Raw genomic sequence first — 24,194 nt, 5'->3', positions numbered from 1 at the left:
CTCTCTGGTGCGTTTATTATTACGTTTAAATAAGCAGTTGTGTATGCCAGTGTGTGCCAGTGAGTTTGTAATCCAGCTGTCTCCCCCAAGACCCGCCGGCAGGAATGGAAACCCAAGCTCTCTTGCAATGAGGGGGATGATGCAAACTTAGAAACTGACCCGGCGCCCGGGAATGGTGCCCCACCACCACCACCACCGGCGCGCGTCTACCCAGTCAGGGCATGAATGGCTGTAGCCAGATTGCATAATCTGCGTGGTATAAATAGCCGGCGGGCGGGCCGCTGACGCTCTCGCTTGTACCGTTATCGTGCAACACTTCAGCTCCGATGCAGTTCACTCGCAGGTCATTTTCTCTTTCAGCCGCAATGCTGGGATTTTAAATAGCGGAGATGAAAGGCTCTTGTCCCTGCCTCCCAGCTCCCTTGAGTTCATATATTATGAATGAAATGCCAATCTCGAGGCTTCCTGGGATGCTCCACTTCAGGTAGGAGAGGGGGTCGATGTCAAGGCAGCGGTCCACCAAAGCTTGTGTGTGTGCACGCGCTGGGGAGTGAGAGAGAGCAGGAAATGATTGACAGGGCTGGGAAACCTTGTCGAGAAAAAATGTAACCGCTTAGGGTTTGCCTCTGGAGTTTCAGTTTGCAACTCTACAAGCCTCAGTTCAGGAGTGGGTTATGCAAAGGGGCTTTCGGCTGTGGCTGCTCTCTCCCACTGCGGGCCACCGCCTCTGTGCAAGTGCTGTTTCATTTAGAGGAGCTGGTTTCCTTCTCCCTGTAAGGCAGCTAGCGTCCTAGACTCCAAGAGCCCTGGGGACCTTGAAGGTTGGGAAGAAAAGCTAATATGACCAGTTTAGCATTCTCCAGTTCTAGAACTCTTAGAAGCCTCAGCTCTGTCCAAAGGTAAGGAAGTCTAAAAACCCATTCTTTCCAACTGTATTTCACAAATGTGTGGTCCTCTTAAAAATGAAAGTATGCAGAGGGTTTTTACCCCTTCTCTTAAACACCAAGTTTCAACTTAATATCTCAAAATAAAATGACCAGTTCTTCACAAATGGATGAAAAGTGTGTGAAAGGCAATGGTCAAGCTCATTCTTTTTCATATTGGATGCCCATTCCGTCAATCTGCATTTAAAGTGCCAGGTACTCCATGAGGCAACGAGGAAACAAAGATGAATGAACCCAGGGTTCTGCCTTCTAGGGGTTGAGTTAGGTGGAGCAACAGGCCTGCAAAGAAAAAGTTAGGGCAATGGGATAACTGCTCTAAAACATGGGGTAAGCAGAAGACAAAGAGATCAGGAGAAGGATGGCTGCCCAGAGGAAGGAGAGTTCGAGCCAAATCTTGGAGGGTGAGACTGCTGATAGATAACTGGAAGTTCTCAGTGAACACAAAGGCCTTGAGGTGTGAAACTGTGGGAGAGGGAGAGTAACAGAAAGGCCATGGAAAAGGGTAGGAGCCAGGTCAAGGAGACCACACAGGCCACCCTAAAAGAGATTAGACTATCTTGAAATTATGGAACCTTTTGTAGCCAGTTCACAGTTGATCTTTGTCCAGTCCCAGTTCAATGCAGTAGCCCCCATAGTTATGCAAATGTAGGGCAGATGGTCATCCATTGTTCTGGGATTAAGGCACAAAACCAAATTTACAAACTGATAGCCCCTAAGACAGATAAGACAAATTTTGTTTTGCTCGCTTTTTTAAAAAATCTAGCTAACAGTTTAAGATCAGAATATTTCGTATGAAAATCAAGATTGTAGGCTCCTCTTGAACAGCTCTAAAGATGTGGTGACTGTGAGTGCCAAGCTCCTGCTTGGTAACAGTTGATTGTTGCTGAATGGTAGCTGCCCTGTCTGTCAGGCTTCTGACTCCTATAGGCATTTGAGTTTTTGACCTCTGGCATAGAAGAATCTTTTGTGACTGGATCAGGAGCCCACTCTGAGCCCCAGGTAGGTAGAGCTTGTCAGTGGGTACAACAGCTTGCATGAGGGGCCCTGGGCTTCTTAGAAAGACACCAATCTCTAATCTTCTACCCCAAGATTTTATATTATAGTTACGCCAGGCAGGGTGGGTTAGAGTGGACTCAGCTACAGCCCAGTAGCAGGGAACAGTGAGGCCCCTAAAATAACAACTAACACTTATTTATTCTCAGCTTAGTCTCTGTTTCTAGGGAACTCACCCTAAGATAACTAGGCTCTCTGCCAACAGGGCAGCTGGGAGTTCAAGTAATCAACTGGAAAAATCACCAAATAGGATCATGTTTGTACCCCAAATTTGTGGAGCAGCTTATACAAGTTATATAACCAAATATTTTAAGTAGAAATGCTAGACTCAGATTAACATTTTTAATAGATTACTTCAGGCATGGAGGATGGTTTGTAGGGAGCAAAGCGAAGATTGGTTAGAAAGAAATTTTTTTTCTTCCATGAGAGAAATAACAGTGCATGACAAATCACAGTGGCAATGGCCATGGATTGGGAAAACCAATTCCAAAGACACAGATGGGGTAAAAATGACTTGGTTTTATGATCTATTAGATATGAGGACTAATGGAGAGCTCTGACTTTGGAAATTGGATGGATCTTAGTGTCTTTAACATGATAGGGTAATAAGTGGGGAGAGGAAAAAGGGCTTGGTCACTCAGGATGGGGAGACGTAATAGAGAGTTGCCACCACTCAACTCTTGAGATTCACAAAATAGGTCAGGGATTGAAGAATCTAGGGAAGCCAAAAATGAGAAGCAGAACCTAGAGATAGAGATGGAGAGACAGTGCCCTGAGGACATCATTTGAGCAACTGGATTCAATCTTGTCTGAAGTCTGAGGATGATCTGGACTTTTAAGATCAGGTTGGGCTTTTGTCATTTACAGATGAAATAATTCTATCAAAATAGAAAGCCTCATTTAGATAGTGAAAAAGATTGAGAGGAACTAAGGAATGGAACATAAGGGGAATTTTAGAATGTGTGTTTGCAATTTAATAAAGGGACATCTGGGGTCAGTGCCAGGGAGTTTCATAGAGATTCTGATTTAATAGAGCAAACTTCTCCCAAGAAGTTACTTAACGCATTATGAGCTATACCAATGTCTCTTTCACCTCAGTATCCCACAATCACCATCTTAGTTCACATCTTAGTTCTAGCCCCCTTCTCACTCTTAACATCATGCCTCATTTTTATTACCTTTATTCCCCAGCACCTTTCTTCTGTAAAGAACATAACTAATAAAAGAAGCTTAATAATATAAGAGAATCAAAGCTTCTTGAATTGGAAGAAAAAAAAAAAGAATTGGAAGAAAATAAGAGATCATGTGTTTGTGGTAACTGTGGCACCAATAAACCAAACATTTTACCCAAGATTTTTTGGAACAGATAAAAAAAAAAGAGGAAAATAAAACTCAATAAGATATATTCCTTGTATCAGTTAGCCTTTGCTGTATAACAAACAAGTATAAAATTTGTAGCTTAAAACAAACATTTTATCATTTCTCATCAGTTCTGGTCTGTCGGCCTGGTGGCTCTTCTGGCCTCTGCAGCTCAACTGGGACTGGATGGTTTCTCACATACCCGGTGATTGGCAGGCTAATTGGTAGAGTAGGGCCTGAGCTGTGCTAACTCATCTGTGCCACATAATCTGTTATCTTCCAGCAGGCCAGCCCAAATTAGATCACATGTTGGTTGTAGCAAGGGTTCCCAGATCAGCAAGAGGGCAAACCCCAAAGCGCCTGCTTCTGCTTGCATCACATTTGTTAATACCCATTAGCCAAAGTGGTCACAGGCCAAAGGAGGGCCAAGAGCAAGGGAGCAGTGAAATAGACTCTCCTCCTTGATGAGATGAGTGGCAAAGTCATAGGGAAAGGGATGCACAATACAAGGATGAGAGGAATTTGTGACCACTTTTACAATCTACCTTAGTCTCTAATCTAAATTTCACAATTGGAGAAGGATATTTATAGTAATAATATACATTGATCGAGTCTATTTAAAAAGTTTTACATGTATGTATATAAATGCATAATATAAGTATAAAATATATGTATCATATATTTTTATATAAGTATCATATATTTACATATGGGGATAGTATTGACAGAATTAACTTTAACCTTTATAGTCACTGATTTATGGCCAAGTAACAAACTGCTTAATGCTTAGTAGATTTGTGCATGCTGTAAAACTCTTCACAATTAATTTAATGAATAAAGAAAGAGATCTTATGAGCTTCTTATTATGCTTGCCCATCTTTCTCAGTATGAAAATCATGTCTTTGATATGCCTGACTTCTTAAAATAGGTATATTCCTAAAGAAATCTGAGTAATTAAAATGTTTGTAAACCAAAGCACATATAAAAAAACAACAGGGAAACTTAACTGTTAAGGTTGCTGTATGTTGCATAATTTGGAAAAGCAAATAGACATCCCTTTATTTGTTCATTATATTAACTAAGATTTTATACGTAGCTTTGGGATTAGTTAAAGCAAGACTCCCTTGTTTACTTTTTGCTGGTGTCAGAGATGGTGCTTATGGAAGTGATGATAGAGGTGTTGAGAGAGGTCGTGATGATGATGGTGGTGAGGATGGAGGTGTTGATAGGTGGTGATGAAGGTGGCAGTGGTGGTAGTGGCAATGGTGGTGGAAGTGATGGTGGTAGTGGTGGTGGTGGAGGTGGCGATGGTGGTTATAGAAATGATGATGGCGGAGGTGGTAGAAGGACCTTAAATAGAAAACCAGTTTGCTGCAAGAGTTTCCCTGAGAGTTTCCTCTCACCAGGTCCCAGACTGTACAGACAGCTGGGCAAATATATTGAAGAAAGGAATAGAAAAACAATAAGAGGAAAGATGGATAAAGTGTAGGGGGTGCCCTACAGGCCAAGCAATTTTCCATGGTGCCAGTAGGGGCAACCAAGTACTTTTCTTTCTTTTTTTTTTCCCCCGAGTACTCTTCTTTAAGGCCTCCGTTGGTTGTCACTTCCTCCAAGGAATCTTCTCTCACCTCTTCTCAGCTGGGCTAGGTACTCCCCTCCATGTACGCTCTCTCCTTCCTCTGTCCTTGCCCTCTCTACATCTTTTGTAATTCTGTATCTTCCTATCTGTATTCTCTTCCCACTAGACTGTAAGCTCACTGAGAATAGGGACCATATTTTATTCTCTGTTATTTAATCTAGAGTCACTGTGGCGCATAGTGGGTGTCCTGTAATACTTACTCACTAAATGAATGGCAAATCACCATGACTTGCCTTCTTTCTTTCCCTCTAAAAGTGCATTTAGCCCCATAGCATCAGAGAATGTGCCCTTATGAATGATGTCTCATGTGTCACTGTCCCAGCTTGCTGGTGTGTCAGATAAGGGCTGGGAAGGTCCACCAGCTGAACAGTAATATAAAATCATGGAGTACTAGAATTCAAAGAACATTAAAGAGTCGCCTGTTTGAAGATGAGATAATTGAGGCCCAGATAAGCCCAGTGACTCAACTAAACCACGTAGATAGGGTCACATTCCGAACCATAACTCAGGGACTCAAAGTTCAAATTCCATAACCAAGGTATCTTTGTTGGCATAATACCATCACAGTGTGGCCAATAAAATGCAGGGAGATGTCTGCTCGGGAAGTTATGGAAAAAATTTGAACCCTTGAAAAAAAAAAGATGGGGTGAGAGGGAATGCCCCCCACCTTCCTGCCTTTAGACATTCTTGTGCGAGGCAGTGATGTTCAGTGCTACCAGGAGGGGAAATCCAAGAAAATGAAAGAAAAACTGACCCAGAATCTTAGAATTGCTGAGCTACTGAATGAACTAGACTGGGAGACTTGGAATCCACCTACTTCTGGACTTCGTGTTATGCGAAATAGTAAATATTTATTATTTAAGAGCTTTTTTACCAGTGTCCTGTTACTTGTGGCCAAACTAAGTGATTTACACCACATTTATTTGTTGTATGCACAGCACTCCCCGTTTTAAGTAAATTCCAGTGTTTCAATAAATAGCAGGTGTCTGGTTGATTTTCTCCCTTGTAGAAGAGGATCACTAGAATCAACTTCTAGACACGTCTCTTTGAGATGTCAGCTGCTGACATTTGTAGGCTGAGAAATTTTTGTTGCTATTCATGTAACAACTAAACGTTGGACAATCTACAAAAACATAAAAAAACCTCTAGCCTCTATGCTTATGAGCACACATGTATGCTTATAACATGTTGTGGTTAAAACTCAATGGTTTTGTTCCATTATTATTTGTTATTATAAAAGTAAGCCCTGTTTATTGTACAAACATTTAAAATGCAAAAAAGTATAGTGAAGAAAATATCTCCAGTCCCACCACCCAGATATAACTCCTGTTAATATTTTAAATGTGTATCTTTATAGACCTTTTCTATTTAAAGTATACATTTAATAAAATGTTATATAGTGCATATTTTAGTAAAATAGGATCGAACTAAAGATACTCTTACAGTGCCTTAAAAAACCCTCAGCAATAATGTGCTTGTGTTCCGAGTCCTTAATGTCTCATCGATGTTCTCCAGAAAGCAACTGCGAGTTGATATTAATCTCTTTAGTCTTAATGTATGTTTGTATAGATATGAAAATAATTGAAACATGGAGAAATAGTTTCATACAAATTATTTTGATCTTTTGTGCCTCTGGTATAACCTTTCTAAACTTCTACCTTAACATCTATGATAAATATTGAACCTATTTGCTCAATTAGCTTTCTTCACCAATGAGATCATAATTCCTGGAGGGGATGGGGAAGGCAATGACCAAATTAACTGAGTCCTATCTACACATATTTCTATCTATCAGAATGCACAGTGCATTCAAAGTACTCAGTAAATGTTTATGGACGGAACAGAAAATGTTTGTATAGTTTTTATTTTGCAATTACAATAAATATTCTGTACGCAGATTTACACATGTTTGTATTGAAATTCTCATTTTAAACCAGCTAAGATCACACAATGATTAAGATCCCCAAAGAAACAAAGAAACATTACTTTATCATCATCAGATTCACCTTCACAAGTCTTTTAATGGTTCTGGACTTGAAGGTTCTGCCTGAAGTTCTGTCTGCTAGTTCTAGACTTAAATTCTAATCATTGAAGTTTTACCCACCACCAAACAGCTCAATGATAAATGGTAAATCATCAGATACCTCAATATTTTAATAAACCAGATATTTTTGGTTAACAGATTTTAAAAATTCAGGTAACAGACCAAATGTTTTCATTTTTATCTTGATGCTGGTTGTCACACAGCTATATAATCTCTACTTCTTTGTCTCTTCTTCCTCATTTCCACTCTCTCCTAAACCCACTGGAGTCTAGCTCTTGTCCTCACCACCATATACACACAGCTCCTTGGTTAGGTCACTTCATCTTATTGCCAAATCTGATTTCTTCAGTATTGATTTGTCACTTAACATAGCTGACCACTTCCACCTTCTGAAACTTCCTCCAGTGGCTTCTAAGCCCCTAACTTCTGGTTCCTCTTTACCTATCTATTTATTCAGTTATTCAGCAAAATATCACTGAGTACCTGTGTTAAGTGTTATCGTTAGGGTATGCAGTAATATTAACAAATCCGGCATCTATTGAGTGTTTATCAAGTACCAGGCAATGTTTTTAAATTTTAACACTTTACATGTATGAGCTCAATCTCACCAGAGCAGAGGCTAGCAAACTTTTTCTTAAAGGTAAATATTTTCTTAAAGGTAAATATTTTTGGCTATGTAAGCCCTCTGGTCTACATTGCAACCATTGTAGGATGGAAGTGGCCATAGACAATATATAAATGAATGAGTGTGGCTATAGTCCAATAAAACTTTACAAAACAGGTGGCGAAATTTGGCCCTGTGGCTGTAGTTTGCCAACCCTTGCCCTAAAAGTTCCTCCACGGCAGGAATTTTTGTCTGTATTGATATATGATAGTCAGTAAATATTTGGTGAATGAGCACTCTCCTTTGAAAATAAGAACTATTCTATCTTCATTTTACAAATAAGGAAACTGAAGCACAGAAGTTAAGTAACTGGCCCAAGGTCACCAACTGGTAAGTGACAAATCTAGGACCTAAACCCACAGAGTCTGGCGTCAGAGCCTGCACTCTTAATTACCACACTCTGCAGTGATGGCACAGAGAAGGTCATCAGCTAATCTCACAGGAGTCTAGAGAGGTTATTTTCATTGAATCTTGAAGAATGGAGAATTTACCAGGAAGAAGAGGGGAAGGAAAGGCTTTGCATTCTAGGAGGTGAAAACTTCAAGTATATCAAAACAGACGCCTGATACAAAATGGCATTATGAGCGAACTGGCAACAAAGGAAGACAGTTCCTTAGGAAATGCCTTCACTTTTCAGTAATTCACATGTCTGGACACAGGGTTTGAGGTGGAAAGTGGTGGAGATGAGGCTAAAGAAGTATTCCAGGGGCCTTGTGTGACGTGTAAACAAATTTGGATTTTAACTTGATGGTAGATGGGCTACTGAAGTGTTTTGAGCATGACATTAAAGTTATGTGACATATGCATATGGTAGAACATTCAAAAGCTGAGAAGATCTCCCTCCTGCCTGCCTCCAGCCATCTAGTTCCCTGTTGTAGAGGCATCCACTGTTTCCAGTTAGAAAGACAACTTTCACTTATAGTGAGAAGAATGGATTGGGTTGATGTGAACTGTATGTCTTATTAAGTTAAATTAATTTAATTAGTAGGATGGATGATAACGGAAAAGGGTTGAGAAAGACTGCTGTACACCTTTGCAAATAGTTCCTCTATTAAATCCTCTTCAAATGACTCAGGTTGACTGTGCATCTGTTTCTGCCCAGGTGCCTAAATGATAATGGATGGAGGATAGTTATCCACACAGTACCTAGTCATAGAGAAAGGATATCATACCATTTTGGTAGTAACAATGGACTGCTGGGATTATAATCCTGACTCTGCCATTTGCTAGCTATGTGACCTTAATCTCTGCAGAATGGGGGATAATAGTGGTACCTAACTCCTAGTGGTTGTGAGGATTTCCCTCTGTGCCTGTCAGCTCTTGTTCCAAGACTGGGAGGACAAGAGTTTCGAAGGAGGAGGGGGTTTTGCAAAAGGGTGGAAGAGAAAAGGTTTGGAAATAGAATTGAGGAATGTGGAGAATGTCAACAGCACTTCCCATGTCAGTGGGTTAGGGGGCATGGGAAAATAAGTCGCACCCTTTCTAGAATTCAGCAAAGGAAGAACGTTTCTTAGAGAAGGCATTCACTTTGCAGTTAAGGCAAGGAAGGGAGCTAGGAGGTTAAAAGTGGGAAAAAGTTTATTTATAATTGAATGGAAGTTCCTGGGCACAGAGGAATGACCTGGGAAAGAAAAGGGGGAATCGTAGAGAGAAAGCCCAGAGCAGAATGGCAGATTGGAGACTACTATAAGGGAGAAGAGACCTGGCTGGAGGCAGGGCCATCACATAGGACAATGCAGGCTGAGAAGGGCAGGGAGCGGGTGGGAAACTATGGTCATATCCAGCCAGCTGCCTTTTTTGGTAAAGTCCACAAGCTAGGGATGGTTTTTATATTTTCAATGTTTTTTTTTAATTGAAGGTGAGAATAATATTTCACAATACATGAAAATGAGATGAAATCAATATCAATATTCATAAATAAAGTTTTATTGGCTTATAGCCATGCCGATTCATTTACATATTGTCTATGGCAGCTTTCACACTACAGTGGCAGAGTTGAGTAGTTACAACAAAGACTGAATGGCCTACACAGCTGAAAATATTTACTATTTGATTCTTTACAGAAAAAGTTTGTCAGCCCCTGCTTTAGTACATCATTCATGGTCTACAGTATGAATGGAAACCCTGGAGTTGTGCAACTCAGGGGACCTGGCCTTAGGAGCACCCGTTTTGGATGGTGATTAAGGATTACAGTAAAGAGAGGCATGGATGGAATTACATGGCCTCTGGGCTCTTTTCGGAATGTGGTGTGGGCACAAAGTTTTTTGGTTAGAACAAAGCCAGGCTATCCGCCTGGATTCAAGCCACCAGCTCTGGGCTGTTGAGGAGCTGGGTGTGGTGGACACTGTGGGTTGCCCATATAATCTCCGTTTCTCCTCTCGTTCCTTATTAGCAGAAGCCTGATTTTAGCAAGGTGGTAATATGCCCTATTAAAAATAATCTCAAATAAGAAAAGTACTCAGAGAATGATGGGGACAGGACAAAAGGACACAGATGCCAGCTTACAGGGGCTCCTAATGGCCGATCTGTGACAATTTGAGCACCAAAATAAATTGATATTAGTGGACTATAATCCGTTCAATAGAATAAGAATCTGCGAATCCATACTGAAAGAAAGAAATAAATGAAGGAGGAAGAAAAGTTCTCTTATGCTGTGGAAGGCAAACTAATAAATTATAGAATGAATGACAGAATTATAAAATCACCATTTACAATCACCATGTTATTATTTCAGGCAAGAAACATCAATGGATGCTAAATCTGGTAGGTGAAAATTTGGTGAAAAACATCATATTTATATTGTCTCAAAGCATTTCCCACAGATTCCTATTAACTTAATTTCAAAGTGTAAAATAGTAACTTTGTAGTATGGAAATCTGACCACTACCACCTTACCACTATAAACAAGTGATCATAGTTAATATCACTAGTAACAGGACAAATCAAAATTAGGATCCTCCTGATATGATGTACTGGGGAGGATACCGCATCATTCCTGCAGTGTTCCAGTTGGAAACCTATAACCTAAAGTATGAGGAAACATCAGATAAATCCAAATAAGTGATGTTCTACAAAGTAACTGGCCTGTGGTCTTCAAAAAATGTCAATGACACGATCAAGATAGATTGAGGAACTTTCTAGATTAAAGTAGACTAAAGCAACATGACAACAAAATGCATTGTGTGATCCTGGATTGATTACTGGACCAGATAAAAGACAGTAAGACAATTGGCAAAAGCTGTAGTTTAGATAATAGTATTGTATCTGTGTTAATTTTCTGATTTTGATCAGTGTACTATGGGTACGTAAGACAACATCCTTACTTTAGGAAGCACACACTGAAGTATATAGGAGTAAAATGTGGACAGAGAGATAGAAAAAATGATAAAGTAAATATGGTAATTGTTAATATTTGGAGATTTCGGGTAAAGGATACACAGGAATTCTTTGTACTATTTTTTGGCAAGTTTTCTGTCAGTTTTAAACTATTTTAAAACAATAAGTTAACAAACAACCTTATCTCCCCCAGGGACCCATGCAGTGAGATATTCATATCCCTAATCCTGGCCAGTGAATTGTAGTTTTAGTCTAATGGATGGGGCTTCTCAAAACTATTGTTTTTTTATGATAAAAATGAGAGATACTTGGCAAATGCCTTTTGCCCTTTACCCTTCCCCTTCTTCTTTCTTGGAATGGGGGCTTAATGCCTGGGTGTGGGGCAGGCAAATTTGACTTTGAGGAAAAAAGGAACTGAAGTCTTGATGGCTCCATTAAGCTCTGCCTGGACTGCCCTCTGGGTAAGTTGATTAATCCACTGTACTCAGGTTTCTGTTATATGCAGCCAAATGCAATTCCAACTGAGCTAGTGTCTAAGCCTCCCAGTGGTGTTAGGGTTTGGAGTTGTGTAGCTTGACTCCTCAGTCTTCTTCATGGGCAACTGCTTTCAAATGCCCTTTAAATGTTGATGTTCCCTACATTTGGATCCCCAGCCTTCTCCTCTCTCTAAGGTCTCCTTGGGTTACCTCATCCACTCCTACTTACCCTTTAAACTCTGATAACTTAAATTACTGTCTCTAGCCTAGAATTTTCTCCTGAATTAAAGTCCACACATCCAGCTCCCTCCTGGAAACCTGTGCCTATAGTCCATTGTCACTTCAACAGTTACAGAGCTGAACTCTCCTTTAAGACACACACATACACACACACACACACACACACACACACACACACACACACACACACACGTGTTCTCTCTGTCTCTGTCTCTCTGTCTCTGTCTCTCTGTCTCTGCCTCTCTCTCTCTCTCTCTCTCTCTCTCTCTCTCTCTCCCCCTCCCTCCTTCCAACCACCATCCAACCACTTTCCCAAATCAGAAACTCAGGAGTCATCCTCTCCTCTTCCTACTTTCTCACCCCCTACAAGCAATTACTCATCCAGATCTTGATGATTCTATCTTCTAAATAGTTTCTGAATCCATTTCCTCCTCTTCACTCTCATTATCTGGGTAGATGCCTCACCATCTCTCACTGGTATTTTTTCATTAACCTCCTAAACAATCTCCCTGTCTCTGTCCTCTGTTCTCCTAATATATATTGCTGCTGATTATCTCTAAAATGTAAATATGATCACCATACTTTTCTACTTAAAAAATTTCTGTCGCTTCAACTGCTTATGGTGATAACTTTTCCCCTCCCCAATTCCTAATGTGGTCGGACAATGCCCACAGAATACACTTAGCTGCCCTTCAGTGCTTCAGTGCCATGTCTCTATGACAGAAGGACTGTTGACTGCCTTGGGTGGTTTGTTATATTCTTAAGAGGCAACTTCTCCCAGGTTCTAGGAACTAGTGGTTACTAGCGGTCTTTCCTTTCTTCAGTGTTCTCTTATTTGCAGCAAGTTGTACCTCACTTTATTCCATGTAAGATGACCTGCAGTGTTCTTTCATTTAAAGCAAAAATAGATTTTATATGTTGATGGAAATGAAGTGCAGTGGCCGCACTGTGCGCTAGTGAGGATTGAGCACTGCTTGAATCCAACGAACACTGTTCATTTAGATGATATTTCAGTTTGTATATGGTGGCCCAGGTAGGTGAGCTCTAGAGATATTTATAACACATCTAGAGATATTGATTCCACACTGGGGGTCTCTTGTTGCATTGTCTGCTTTTGAGTTAGGCAAGCCTGGGTTTCTGGGACTGATTCCTCTATTTTTTGAAACCAGGGCTTAGTTGGGATGGGTGATTGACAGTTAGCAACAGAACGGGAAACGAGGTTACCTAGCTTTGTAGGCATCAGCTATCAGCCTTGTCTTTTAACAACCTTCCCTGTTCTGTTCTTAGCAAAATACTTTTTTCTTCCCAAAACCCAGATCAAAAGGACCCATTTAATCCTTCTCCCATCTAGGCAAAGTTAGGCATTCCTCCTAGGAGCTCCCATGGTACTCATGCTATAATGCAATTATGTATTTGTATTTGCTTTCCAGCATCTGAAGGCAAATCTTACTTTTTTTTTAATGTTTCCCATGAGTGTGTAGTAGAACCTAACATGTGGGGAAGAATCAATAAGTGTCTGTTGCCTGATCAAATATATGGATGATATCTAAGTTCCAGGCAGAGTGTAGCAGAAAGAGCTGAGACCTGGGTACTGTTTCAGTTAGTTCTTCCGCTAAATAACTGTGGCCACACTCTCTCAGCAGTCCCTTCCCTTCATCAGTGAAGTACAGATAATAACAGCGCCTTAGAATAATAGTTTTGAAAATTAAAAGAGTTCTTAATCATATATTAATTTAACTGTAGGAATGTACTGAGTAGCCTTTATGAACCAGGAGCTGTGTTAGGTTCCAGAGGTATAAAGTTGTTTTTTTCTTTATAAAACTTCCCAACTAGCCAGAAAGACAGATAATTAAATAATTATCTACAATAAAATATAGTGAGAATTATGATTGGAGAAGAACAAGTTACCATGAGAATACAGAAGAGGACATAATCTAGTCTGGTGGTCAGGAAAGACCTCTCCAAATGGTGTCAAACAATTGTGAAGTACTCTACTCATGTCAGGTGGGATATTATTACTAGAGAGGAGACTGTCCTTGAGTTCACAGGAGGCAGACATCACACTGTGCGAAGTAAGCCTTCCTAGAAAAGTGGAATGTTGAGCTGGACCCAACTTCCTTTGACACTGCTGACTGATCTTTATCAGGAGGGCATGCACTTTGCATAGTGTTTCCAGGATCAGGGATGGATTTGCCTTCATCAGTCCATGCTCCAACTTGCCTCGTGGCTCTAAGGAACTGAGGCCTTCAGTTAAAGAAGAATATAAACCACAGAGATAGGGAATGCAGAAGAGAAATCTGAGAAACCAATCATGTAGATAAGGCAGCAATGTAACATTCTTGACTTCCGCCTTCAAATGCACCCAGAATCTGACTGCTTCTCCCCTGTAACTCTCTGGTCTAGGCCACCATTATTGGTCACCGTGATGACTATAAAAGCTTCCAAACTGATCAGTACCCTTGCCCTCTACAATCTGTCTCCAAACATATTCAACTCTAAAATTTTTATTGCTACCTTGGGCACCTTAACTTGAAGAAGACCATCTGTTTGCAAGGAGAGGGGGATTGGATGAAAGAGTTTGAAAGAAAGGTCCTGCTCACTTACAGGATGAGGAAATACAGGTAAGTGCTGTCTACCTGCCTCACAGTAGGAATTTGTGGTAGGTAAATAAGACCAAACAAGACTTCCTCTGTTATTTTTGTATTAAAGTGTTTTTAGATAAGCCACTGCTCTTTCACCCTTTCCCAGACTCCCCTCCTCCACATTTCCTACACATTCCCTGAGTTGTTTTCTGGCTGCAAACATCCCATCTCTCTGCCCCCTCATCTCCTTCCCAGTCTTTTCCTGACTCACCCTTCCCAGTCTCTCCCAGCAATGCACTAACATCCTCTTGCCTATCAAAGCCAGCTCCAAACAATTATCCTAATGTCCCAGGCTGGGGGAAGAGACAGGGGAGGCGCCCTGTATGGTCAGCTCCTGAGTGTACTGAACTTAAGGGCTGGACACTCAGTGTGGGTTTGCAGTGAGGACAGTTAACCTGACCCAGGCTTCATACAGGACTGCATCTTCCAAGGATGATCTATTTTCAAATCTTGGTGTTTCTCGAATGCCAGCAGGGTAAGAAACTGAGGCACTATTTATTCCAACACCTTTATTTTTCTTCCCTCAATTTTTATTCTGAAATATTTCAAACTTACACTAAAGTTGTAAGTAAAAGCAATGAAATCCATGGATTCTTCAACTAGATTAACAGTTGTTAACATTTGCTTTCTGTTTGCATCTCTCTATTTTTCTCTCTTAAACTTTCAAGATTATTTTTTCTATCTATCCATCTTTCCGTTTGTCTGTCTATCTATATATACACACATACACACACACAATGAGCCTTTTGAAAGTAAATTGCAAACAACTTGACACTTCACTCTAAATACTTCATTATGCATTTCCTAAGAATAAGGACATTCTCCTACACACCATCTCATTATCACATCCATAAAATTTAACATTAACAAAATAACCTAAAATATGGTCCAAATTTTTCCAATTTTCCAAAAACATCTTTTAAATACCCCCCCCACCCCACCCCTAATGCAATCAAAGATCAAGTGTTGCATTTTTATATTTGGTTGCCATGTTCCTTTGGTTTCCTTTAATTTAGGACAATTCCCTCACCTGTTTTTTTTGTGTGTTTTTTTTTTTTTAAATCTTGTTTTGTCTCTCACAACATTGACATTTTGAAAGAGTCCAGGCCTGTTTTCCTGTAGAATGGCTTCAATCTAGACTTGTCAGATGGTTTCCTTGTGATCAGACTCTGAATAAACATTTTTTGGGCAAGAATATTACATTTTGTGTATTTCCCATTGCAAGTCATCAGAAGGTATATAATGTTAATTTGTCCCATTATTGGTGAAGCTCAGTTTGACTGCTTGGTTCAGGTGGTGTCCATCAGATTTCTCTCTTGTAAAGATACTTTTTATCCTTTGTAATTAATAAGAAATAAAAGGGGTAACACTTTGAGACTGGGAAATATGTGTTACCCAGCAATCTTATACTAAATGGTTTTATAATTTTTGATGATTTTTATTACATCAATGCTTGCAACATGGTGATTTTCTGATTATATCACTCCTTCTACATTTATTAACTGTCATTTATTCATTAAAAAAGTGCCCTATCCCACCTTTTCAAAAGTTTAACTCTAAATCCTAGAATCCTTTTCATTGTTTTGTTCAATGTTGTAATCTTTTATTATTATTATTATTTTTAATGCTCAAATTGTTCCAAATTTGGCCAGGAGAGCCAATGTCTTTATCTTTTGATTATTTATTTTACTTCTAAGATTACTATTCCAGGGCAAACAGTTGTTTTCTGCCGCCCTTTGTTTTGAATAGGGTTTGAAATTAGATTTCGAACGAGAAACTGGAAGAGCTAACTGATATGTTCTGAGAAGTAGAGCCATTTTAAGAATTTCTAGTGGGCTTAAAACACATGTTTTCATAGGATATGAATTAGAAAAAAAAAAGAAACTAATTTATTTAGTAGGAAAAGATGAAAAGGTGAAGCCTCATTTATCCCCCCAAAACACCATTTTTTAAAAATTAAGTTTATTGGGGTAACATTGGTTACTACAATTGTATAATTTTCAGGTGCCAAAATACCATTTTTATTGCACCATGAAGTCAGCTGACATTAGAGAATATTTTGTGTTAAGCAGTGCCAAGCTTATGAGAGGCAATATGGTTCATCAAAACTGGGCTTTGTAATTGTACACCTGGGTTCAAAGGCCAGGTCTGTCACAGCTGTGTGACTATGGACAAATTCACCTTTCTCACCTGTTTCCTCATATGTACAATGGGAATACTATTAACCACTCTAAAGATTTTGTAATGATTTTTTAAAAATGTAGTTTTAGTGCTTGTCGTATATAGACACTCAGGGCAAGTCACCCCTTTCATAAGGGAAGTAGAGAAGGGAACTAAGCTGGGTTACATGACTGGTTCACAGCCTGTTTGTAGGAGCTAGGCAAACGTAAGCGAGTGAACTGCGTCAAGGTTAAGACATTCTAAAACTATTTCCCCTGCTCTTGTAAGCCTGTAGCAAATGCCTGTCACATACTGGCATGTAACTTCCATAGATCAGGGATTTCCATACGTTTTATTTACTATTTTGTCTCTGGTGTCTAAAACATAGTAGGTGCACATTAGATATCTCTTGAATGAATGAATAAAAAAATGAGTGAATAAATACAACTTACCAGATGAAATAGAGATACCTTCTGCTTAACTCAAAAGTGTCAGCCTCTACTCTTCTCCCCCTATTCTAGAGTTGGCTTCTTCTGACATAAAGTGGTATATCAGTCAGCTACTGTTATAGTTATGTTATCTAACAAATTATTCAGTTGCTTGAAACAGCAATCCTTTATTTTCATGCTCATAGACCTACAGATTGGCTTGTCCGATCTGGGCCAGCCCTGGGTTCTGGGCTCCAAACTGCAGGTTGGATTCAATTGTGTTTCATGTGCCTCTCATCCTCCTTGGACCAGTGGTTACCTGGGGCAGGTGATCTATTCCCTGTGTCTCATTCTAGGGCCCAAGGTGTAGGATATGAATGTTGGTATAGGCATGGGCTCTCTAAGCTGAGTTGGCTTTTAGGTTTTCTCAACACCATAGCTATAGTATAGTCACTCTCCTGACAATTTCAATGGGTGATTTTTGGATCTGCTAGAAACAAACATCTCACATTCACATCTCACATATACACATATCTCACATTCCTTTCTTAAATACAAATGTAAATTTTCAGAAGCAGCACAAGCTACAAGGAATAAGAAAGGAGTTATGCACCTCTTAATGAACATTCTCTTACCTCCTGAACTTTCTCTGGAAGGACTTGTTCTCAGTTTTCATGGGGGTAAGAGCAGGGAGTGGTATATTCCTTAAATTGCATAGTATAACATCATGGTAGGATGAAGAAAAACTCTTGTGATTACAGCAAACCTTTACAGTTCTCTTTCAGCCCTCCATCCAAACCCCTAACTCCCTCATGCCGTCCAACACCCTCATGTCTTAAAACAGATGACTTTACGCGTGAAGCCATCCAAGAGATCTTGTAACCTATCTCTACATCCCTTACCAGCCACATTTTTCACATCACCACCCACCTTTGCTTTCTTCTCTTTTCCTGTACAAGGCTAATCCTGCCATCTCTGCTAAAATCCCATTTAAGATTTCCAATGGACCAAATCATTCTCTTTCTCTCTTCTATCTTCAATTTCTTTCTCACCAAGTGCTTTTTTCCCTGTGGCTATTTAAGTCTCTTCCATCTTAAAATAAAATCCTATTTTTGACCTTCTATTTCCCTCTAGATTCTGCCATACAGATTTGTCCACAAGAATCTAACTAGAGAAGGTGAGTGGACTCCTACATGAAATGGTGACCCTTGGGAAATAAAGCTGCTTGAGAAAGAGGATGTTACATAATGAGGTAAATGTATACATAATGAGGTAAATGTATAATTGATGGTGAAGGAAACAATCAACAAAGAATTATATTTAATAAGTGGACTCAGTAAGGTTCCTAGTTAATGTATAAAAATATAGCATTTGTCTATACTAGCAATAATTATCTAAAATGTAATTAGAATATAGGAGAGCATTCAATGTAGTCATCAAAACCATAAAGTATCTAAGAATTAGCTTAATCAAATGTTTCAGGATGAATTGCATTCCCTCAAAAAATTCATATGTTGCAGTCCTAAACCCCAATACCTCAGAATGTGACTATAGATGGAGATAGAGTCTTTAAAGAGGTTATTAAGTTAAAATGAGGTTGTTAGGGAGGGCCCTAATCCAATATGACTGGTGTCCTTATAAGAAGAGGAAATTAGGATACAGTCATGCACATGTGAAGACACAGGGAGAAGGCAGCCATTTACAAGCCAAGGAGAGAGGCTCCAGAATGAAACTGATCCTACAGACACCTTGATCTCAGACTTCTAGACTCTACAATTGTAAGAAAATGAATCCCTGTTGTTTAAGCCACCCAGCCTGTGGTACTTTATTATGGCAACCCTAGCAAACTAATACAGCAAGAATACACAAAATTTCTGCTGATAAAAATTTTTTAAACTCTAAGCAAGGTTTTCCTTTTTTCCTTCTCTTCCCTCCCTTCCTGCACAATTTGGTGCTTAGCCATTAGGTGGGACAGAGCAAGGTGAGCTGTGGTTGGTGCATGGGAGGCAGTGACAGTGTTAGGTGTCAGAGCTGATATAGGTTAAGGGGTGTGTGTGTGTGTGTGTGTGTGTGTGTGTGTGTGTGTAGAGAAGGAGGGGTGGTGAGCTAACATGGAAGTCAGATTTCAGCTGAGATGGGAAGAGGAAAATATCTGCCCAGAGAGGTGTGCTGGTATATTTCATCATGCCAGAAATTAAGGAAGTGCTCACAGAATGCTGGGGACATGTCAAGAGGACTCTCACCAAATGGATCCCCACTGGACGCTGTGGGGACAGTTTAAACATCATCATCATAATGATGATGATGGATTATAACCCTTTGACTAAAACAGAAAATATTTCAATACAGATATCAGTGAATAAGTTAATAAATTGAACATTTGATGAGGAATAGGATATTCATATAGTTTAAAAATACCCCCCAAATTCTCATTGATTCCAAAACGGGAAGCAGTAACTTCCCAGAAGACTAGCTTACTGTACCTTAGACAGCCTGATTCATAACCTGAATCTAATCCCAAGAAAATATCAAAGGCAGTTGAGGGACACTCCACAAAATAAGGTCATAAAAACTAAGGTCAGAAAAAATAAAGGAAAGACAGAAGAACTGTTCTAGACTGAAGAAGATGAATGAGACATGACAACTAAATGTAATGTTCGATTCTGCATGGGATTCTTTTGCTATATAAAATGGTATTAGGATGGCTGATGAAACTTGGAGTCCCAGGATTAGAAGATAAAGATATATCAGTATAAATTTCCTGATTTTGATGGTGTGTAGGGTTATATGGAAGAATGTCCTTGTTTGTAAGAAATACACACTAACGTATCAAGGCATGATGATAGGGAATCAGGTCAGAAATTTACTCTCAAATGACTCAGAAAAAAAAACCTTTTTTATTCTTATATTCACATTTTCTTGTAAGTTTGTGGTTATTTCGAAATTTATAAGAGGAAAAGAAAAGCTTTAATACAGGACAGAAGATGATCTATATACATATCCATGCTCTGTTAGATTGGATGGCTCAATATTATAGAAATACCAATTCTCCCCAAATTAATCTTTAATCTTATGCCATCTCATTCAAAATTTCATTTAGATCTTTTGAAAAACTAAAAAACTAAAACAAACAAACAAACTCTAAAATTTACATGGAGAAATAAAATTCTGTGAATATCTACATCAACTTTATATTGAAATCGATATATTTTATATTGTATATTGTACAAGATGAAACCTTTAAAAAATAAAGGATAGGGTTTTGCCCTACTAAATATTAAACCATACTAAAAAGACACAGTATAAGTAGAATGGTGGTCACCAGGGGCTGGTGGGAAGATGGGGAGATGTTGGTCAAAAGACAAACATTCAGTTATATGAGTAAGTTCGAAGGATCTAATGTACAGCATGGTAACAATAGTTAATAAATAATACTGTATTTTATACTTGAAATTTACTGAGAGGAGATCATAAGCCTTTTCACCACAAGAAAAAAGTTAACTATATGAAGTGATGCATGTGTTGATTAGCTTGATTATGGTAATCATTTCACAATGTTGTGTACAACAAATCACGTTGTACACTTCGATAAATAGAACTTCGTGGTCAATTTTTACTCAATAAAGCTGGAAGTAAAACTGTAGTAACAAAAACATGTGGTTTTGGTACAAGAACAGGCAAATAGGTCAATGAAACAGTTTAGAGATAATCCCATGTATGTATGAGAATTTAGTTGTATAATATGATTCATAAATCAATGGACAAAGGACGAATTATTTACTAGATAGGTTGGCTCACCTATGGAAGAAAATTAAGCTAAATGTCTATCTAATCCCATATACAAACTGGATTCTAGAGAGATTAAAATCCTTAGTCTGAATGATAATATTTGAAAGTTAATAGAAAAAAGCATAGTAGAATATTTTGTGAACTACAGTTAAGGAAAGACTTATTAAACAAATCATAAAAAGTACAAATCTAAGACAAAAACATCCAATAAATGATACCACCTTAACATAGAGAATTTCTGTTCGATGAAGGGCACCGTGGATAAAATTGACAGACAGCTAACAGAAAGGAAGGAGATACTTTTTGCAATGTCTAAAAAAACCCAGAGATTAATATCTAGAATATACAATGAACTCCTGCAAAATCAGTGAGGGAAAGACAGCTACTCCAACAAGAAAACAAGGTCATAATTATGTTTATTTTATATGTGAAGGAAATGGGGCTCCAAGAGTTTGAAGCATGAATGTTCCTGCTTCCCCTCGATTTAGCAGACAGGAGGACAATGATGGTGGCAGTGGTGGAGGTGGCGAGAAGTGTTCAGATTCCAGAAGTATTTTGAAGGCAGTCACAGGATTTGCTGATGCATAGTATGTAACGTATGAGAGAAATAAAAGCATTAGGGATGACTCCAGGGTTTTTAAGCTGAGTGACCAGAAAGATAGATTTGCAAGAGATTGAAACATGGAAATCTGAGGCTGGAGCAGGTTTGGGTTGGGGGACAATAAGGTACTCAGTCTTGGACAGGCTGAGTTTGTGATGGCTCTGTCATTTAACACTATACAAGCCACTCAATTGCTCTATGCCTTAATTTCCCTTTCTGAAAATTTCTCAAGTCTTTGAGTATTTTTCATTGTTATCATTCTTAGAAGGGATCTTGGGGAGTATTTAGTCCATCTTCCACACTTTACAGGTGAGGGGAATGAAACCCAGAGAAGGCTAATATAATTGGGCTAGAACCCCAGCCTCTAATTTCCTTTTAGAGATCTTTCCTTTATGTGATACTGCTTCTCCTCTGCTCTAACTAAACAAACAGGTAAAGAATATAGAAGACCTCTGCTCTGTATAAAGTGGGATACAAATGCTACGTATCAGTGTTGCTTGATCTGCAGGAAATGACTTCCTCGTTACCTTTCGAATTTGCCTTTACTGAAAGATAAGGGCATCTGTAAGTCATGTAATCCCCCTCCATTCCTTTTTTTTCTGGTGGCAATAATACAAGTGAAAATGTATTTCTTCTGGTATATACTTTCTCCTTGTTTAAAGGGAAGGGGGCCTTCTAATTCAATTTGGAACCAGGCTCCTGTCACTACAAACAAGGCAGCTTGTTCTCCCTCTCTGTAAGCATGAGGCCACCTGGTGAGTAGGCACTTGGCTTAGACTTGGGAAAGCAAGTAACCCCCCAGGAATCCCACCTTATCTATACCTGTGCTTGAAATGCCATCATCGATGAAGTAACTAATGTTTACTGAGTGCTTACTCTGTGCCAGGCACTGTTCTAAGTATTATTAGAACACATGTATTAATTCATAGACTGCTAATCACTCTACGAGATATGGTTTTATTAAAATCGAACCCCTTTTTAGAGATAGGAAAACTAGGTACAGAAAGGTGAGGTAAATTGTCTAAGGTCTCGCACAGATACTAAGGGGCAGAAGCAGGATCTGAACCCAGACAGGCCAGCCTCAGGGCCCAGGGCCAGGGTTGACGACACTACAGTGTTCGTGGTAATTAAACACTTCTTCAGAGATTTACTTCTCCAAACATCTTCTACTACTACTACCACTACTTCTCCTTCCTCTTTTCCTTCTCCTCTTTTTCCTTCTCTTTCTCCTTAAATGCAGCCACCTCCACTGAGAAGCTGGAAATCCATTTTCAATCATTCACGCTGCCATGTAACTCAGATTCTTAGATGATTTCCTGTCCACTTGAGAGCAGATCCTTGAGACACAAATCAGTTTGACATTGAGAAGGAAGCATTTTGCACGTGAATTTAACATTTACTGAGCTCGGCCGGGATTTGACACATGTTATTTATAGAAACCTCCGAATGTCCCTGCAGGATAAGAATTATCCTCCTTTTATGTATGAAGGGAAATGGGGATCTCAGGGGTTGGAGTTGAGTCTGGTCGCTGGGCATTGCCAGTGGCTGCACAAGGCCCTGGGACACCTGTGGCTGGCTAAGACAGAAGGGCTTTCTGGAAGGGAGAAGCAGAGTACTAAAGTCAAACATCCTAGTTCTGTGTAGCTCTGGGCCTAGAAAACACAGCTGGATTTATTCAGCGACAACAATTGGGACAAGCCAGTACCTCCCCACCTATAAGGGCTTTTGTGCCACGGTATAGAAGACAAGGATAAGGCAATGTGCTTTGTAATCTCAAGTTAGTGCCATAGGCTACCTGAATCCTCTACCCACCCAGCAAGGACATTCTAGTGATGGAGGACAGAGAAAAGAGGACTGGAGCTAATTTATAACTTTAAAATTTGTCATTGCTTTTGTTATTTGCCTCCAGTCTTTCAAATACTCATGTCCCGAATGCATCAGTTTATATGCATCTGGAATCTGAAATCTAAGGCCCACCACACCCTATATAGACTATTCTTTGCTTTGTGAATTAATTTTATCTACTGTGCATTTCACTTTAGTCTGGAAATGTCTTTGCTTGAGATTACCAGCTTCGATTTTTTTTCAGAGGCGTAAAGAAGGGGTGACTCTGGCAGACTCAAGCTCTCTGATGTTTCAAGCTACAAATATGTGAACTGAAGTCACGGTCGATTTGCACTTCTGGATTTAAAAACAGATATTATTTACAAACTAACTGCCTGACTGACAGAAGGACCCCAGTGGAAGCAGGATGAGAGTAAACCAGGCTTTTCAGTGCAGTTACCCCTTGGCCTAACTCTTCTTTCAGAAAATCTCTCTCTGGAAGGGAGGCTTCAATAGTGGGTCCCCATCCAGGCACTGAAAAGGCAACATAAAACCCTCCTTTTGTAGGCACCTCCCAAAATAACTCTCAACAGGATATGGCTCATTATATTAGTTCTGTAATTTTATTTTCTAAATGATGCTTGTCTTCAAAGCTTGGCTGGGGGAGCTATAACTAAGATAAACTGGGGCTCAATGTTTTGTGACAAGACTGCCTTAGATTTACTCATGACTTTTTAAAAATATACAGTTTTTGAAAACCCATGACACAAAATACTGGATCTTCTTCCATCTTGTCATTCATTTCCCACATTTGATATAAGTATCAAGTGCCTCTTTTTTGTCAGGCTCTTTTCTGGAGCTGGGAACACCCATCAGTGAGCAGATACCAACTGGCCTCTGATCTCAAGGAACTCAGGGCCCAGAGGAGAGATGGATGATAATCCAAGGATCTCACAAATTCATGCAGCTGTGAGATGTGCTAAAGAGGCCAAGGT

The 24,194-nt window shown here is 39.4% G+C and overlaps 1 long non-coding RNA gene across 2 annotated transcripts; it reads left to right on the top strand.

The window, feature by feature from the left end:
- Positions 1-248: 248 nt before the first annotated feature.
- Positions 249-23,971, top strand: LOC111743416. Of its 2 annotated transcripts, XR_002781695.1 has the most exons (5): positions 249-484; positions 14,159-14,376; positions 18,120-18,237; positions 21,808-21,939; positions 23,465-23,971. It is a non-coding gene; the product is annotated as an uncharacterized LOC111743416 (long non-coding RNA). The 2 variants fall into 2 exon arrangements; XR_002781696.1 differs by lacking the exon at positions 21,808-21,939.
- Positions 23,972-24,194: the final 223 nt, after the last annotated feature.

This window comes from Pteropus vampyrus, unplaced genomic scaffold (genome assembly GCF_000151845.1).
Source record: "Pteropus vampyrus isolate Shadow unplaced genomic scaffold, Pvam_2.0 Scaffold113, whole genome shotgun sequence".
In the NCBI taxonomy this organism is placed as follows: domain Eukaryota; kingdom Metazoa; phylum Chordata; class Mammalia; order Chiroptera; family Pteropodidae; genus Pteropus; species Pteropus vampyrus.
This window is presented reverse-complemented; position numbering and strand designations above follow the sequence as displayed.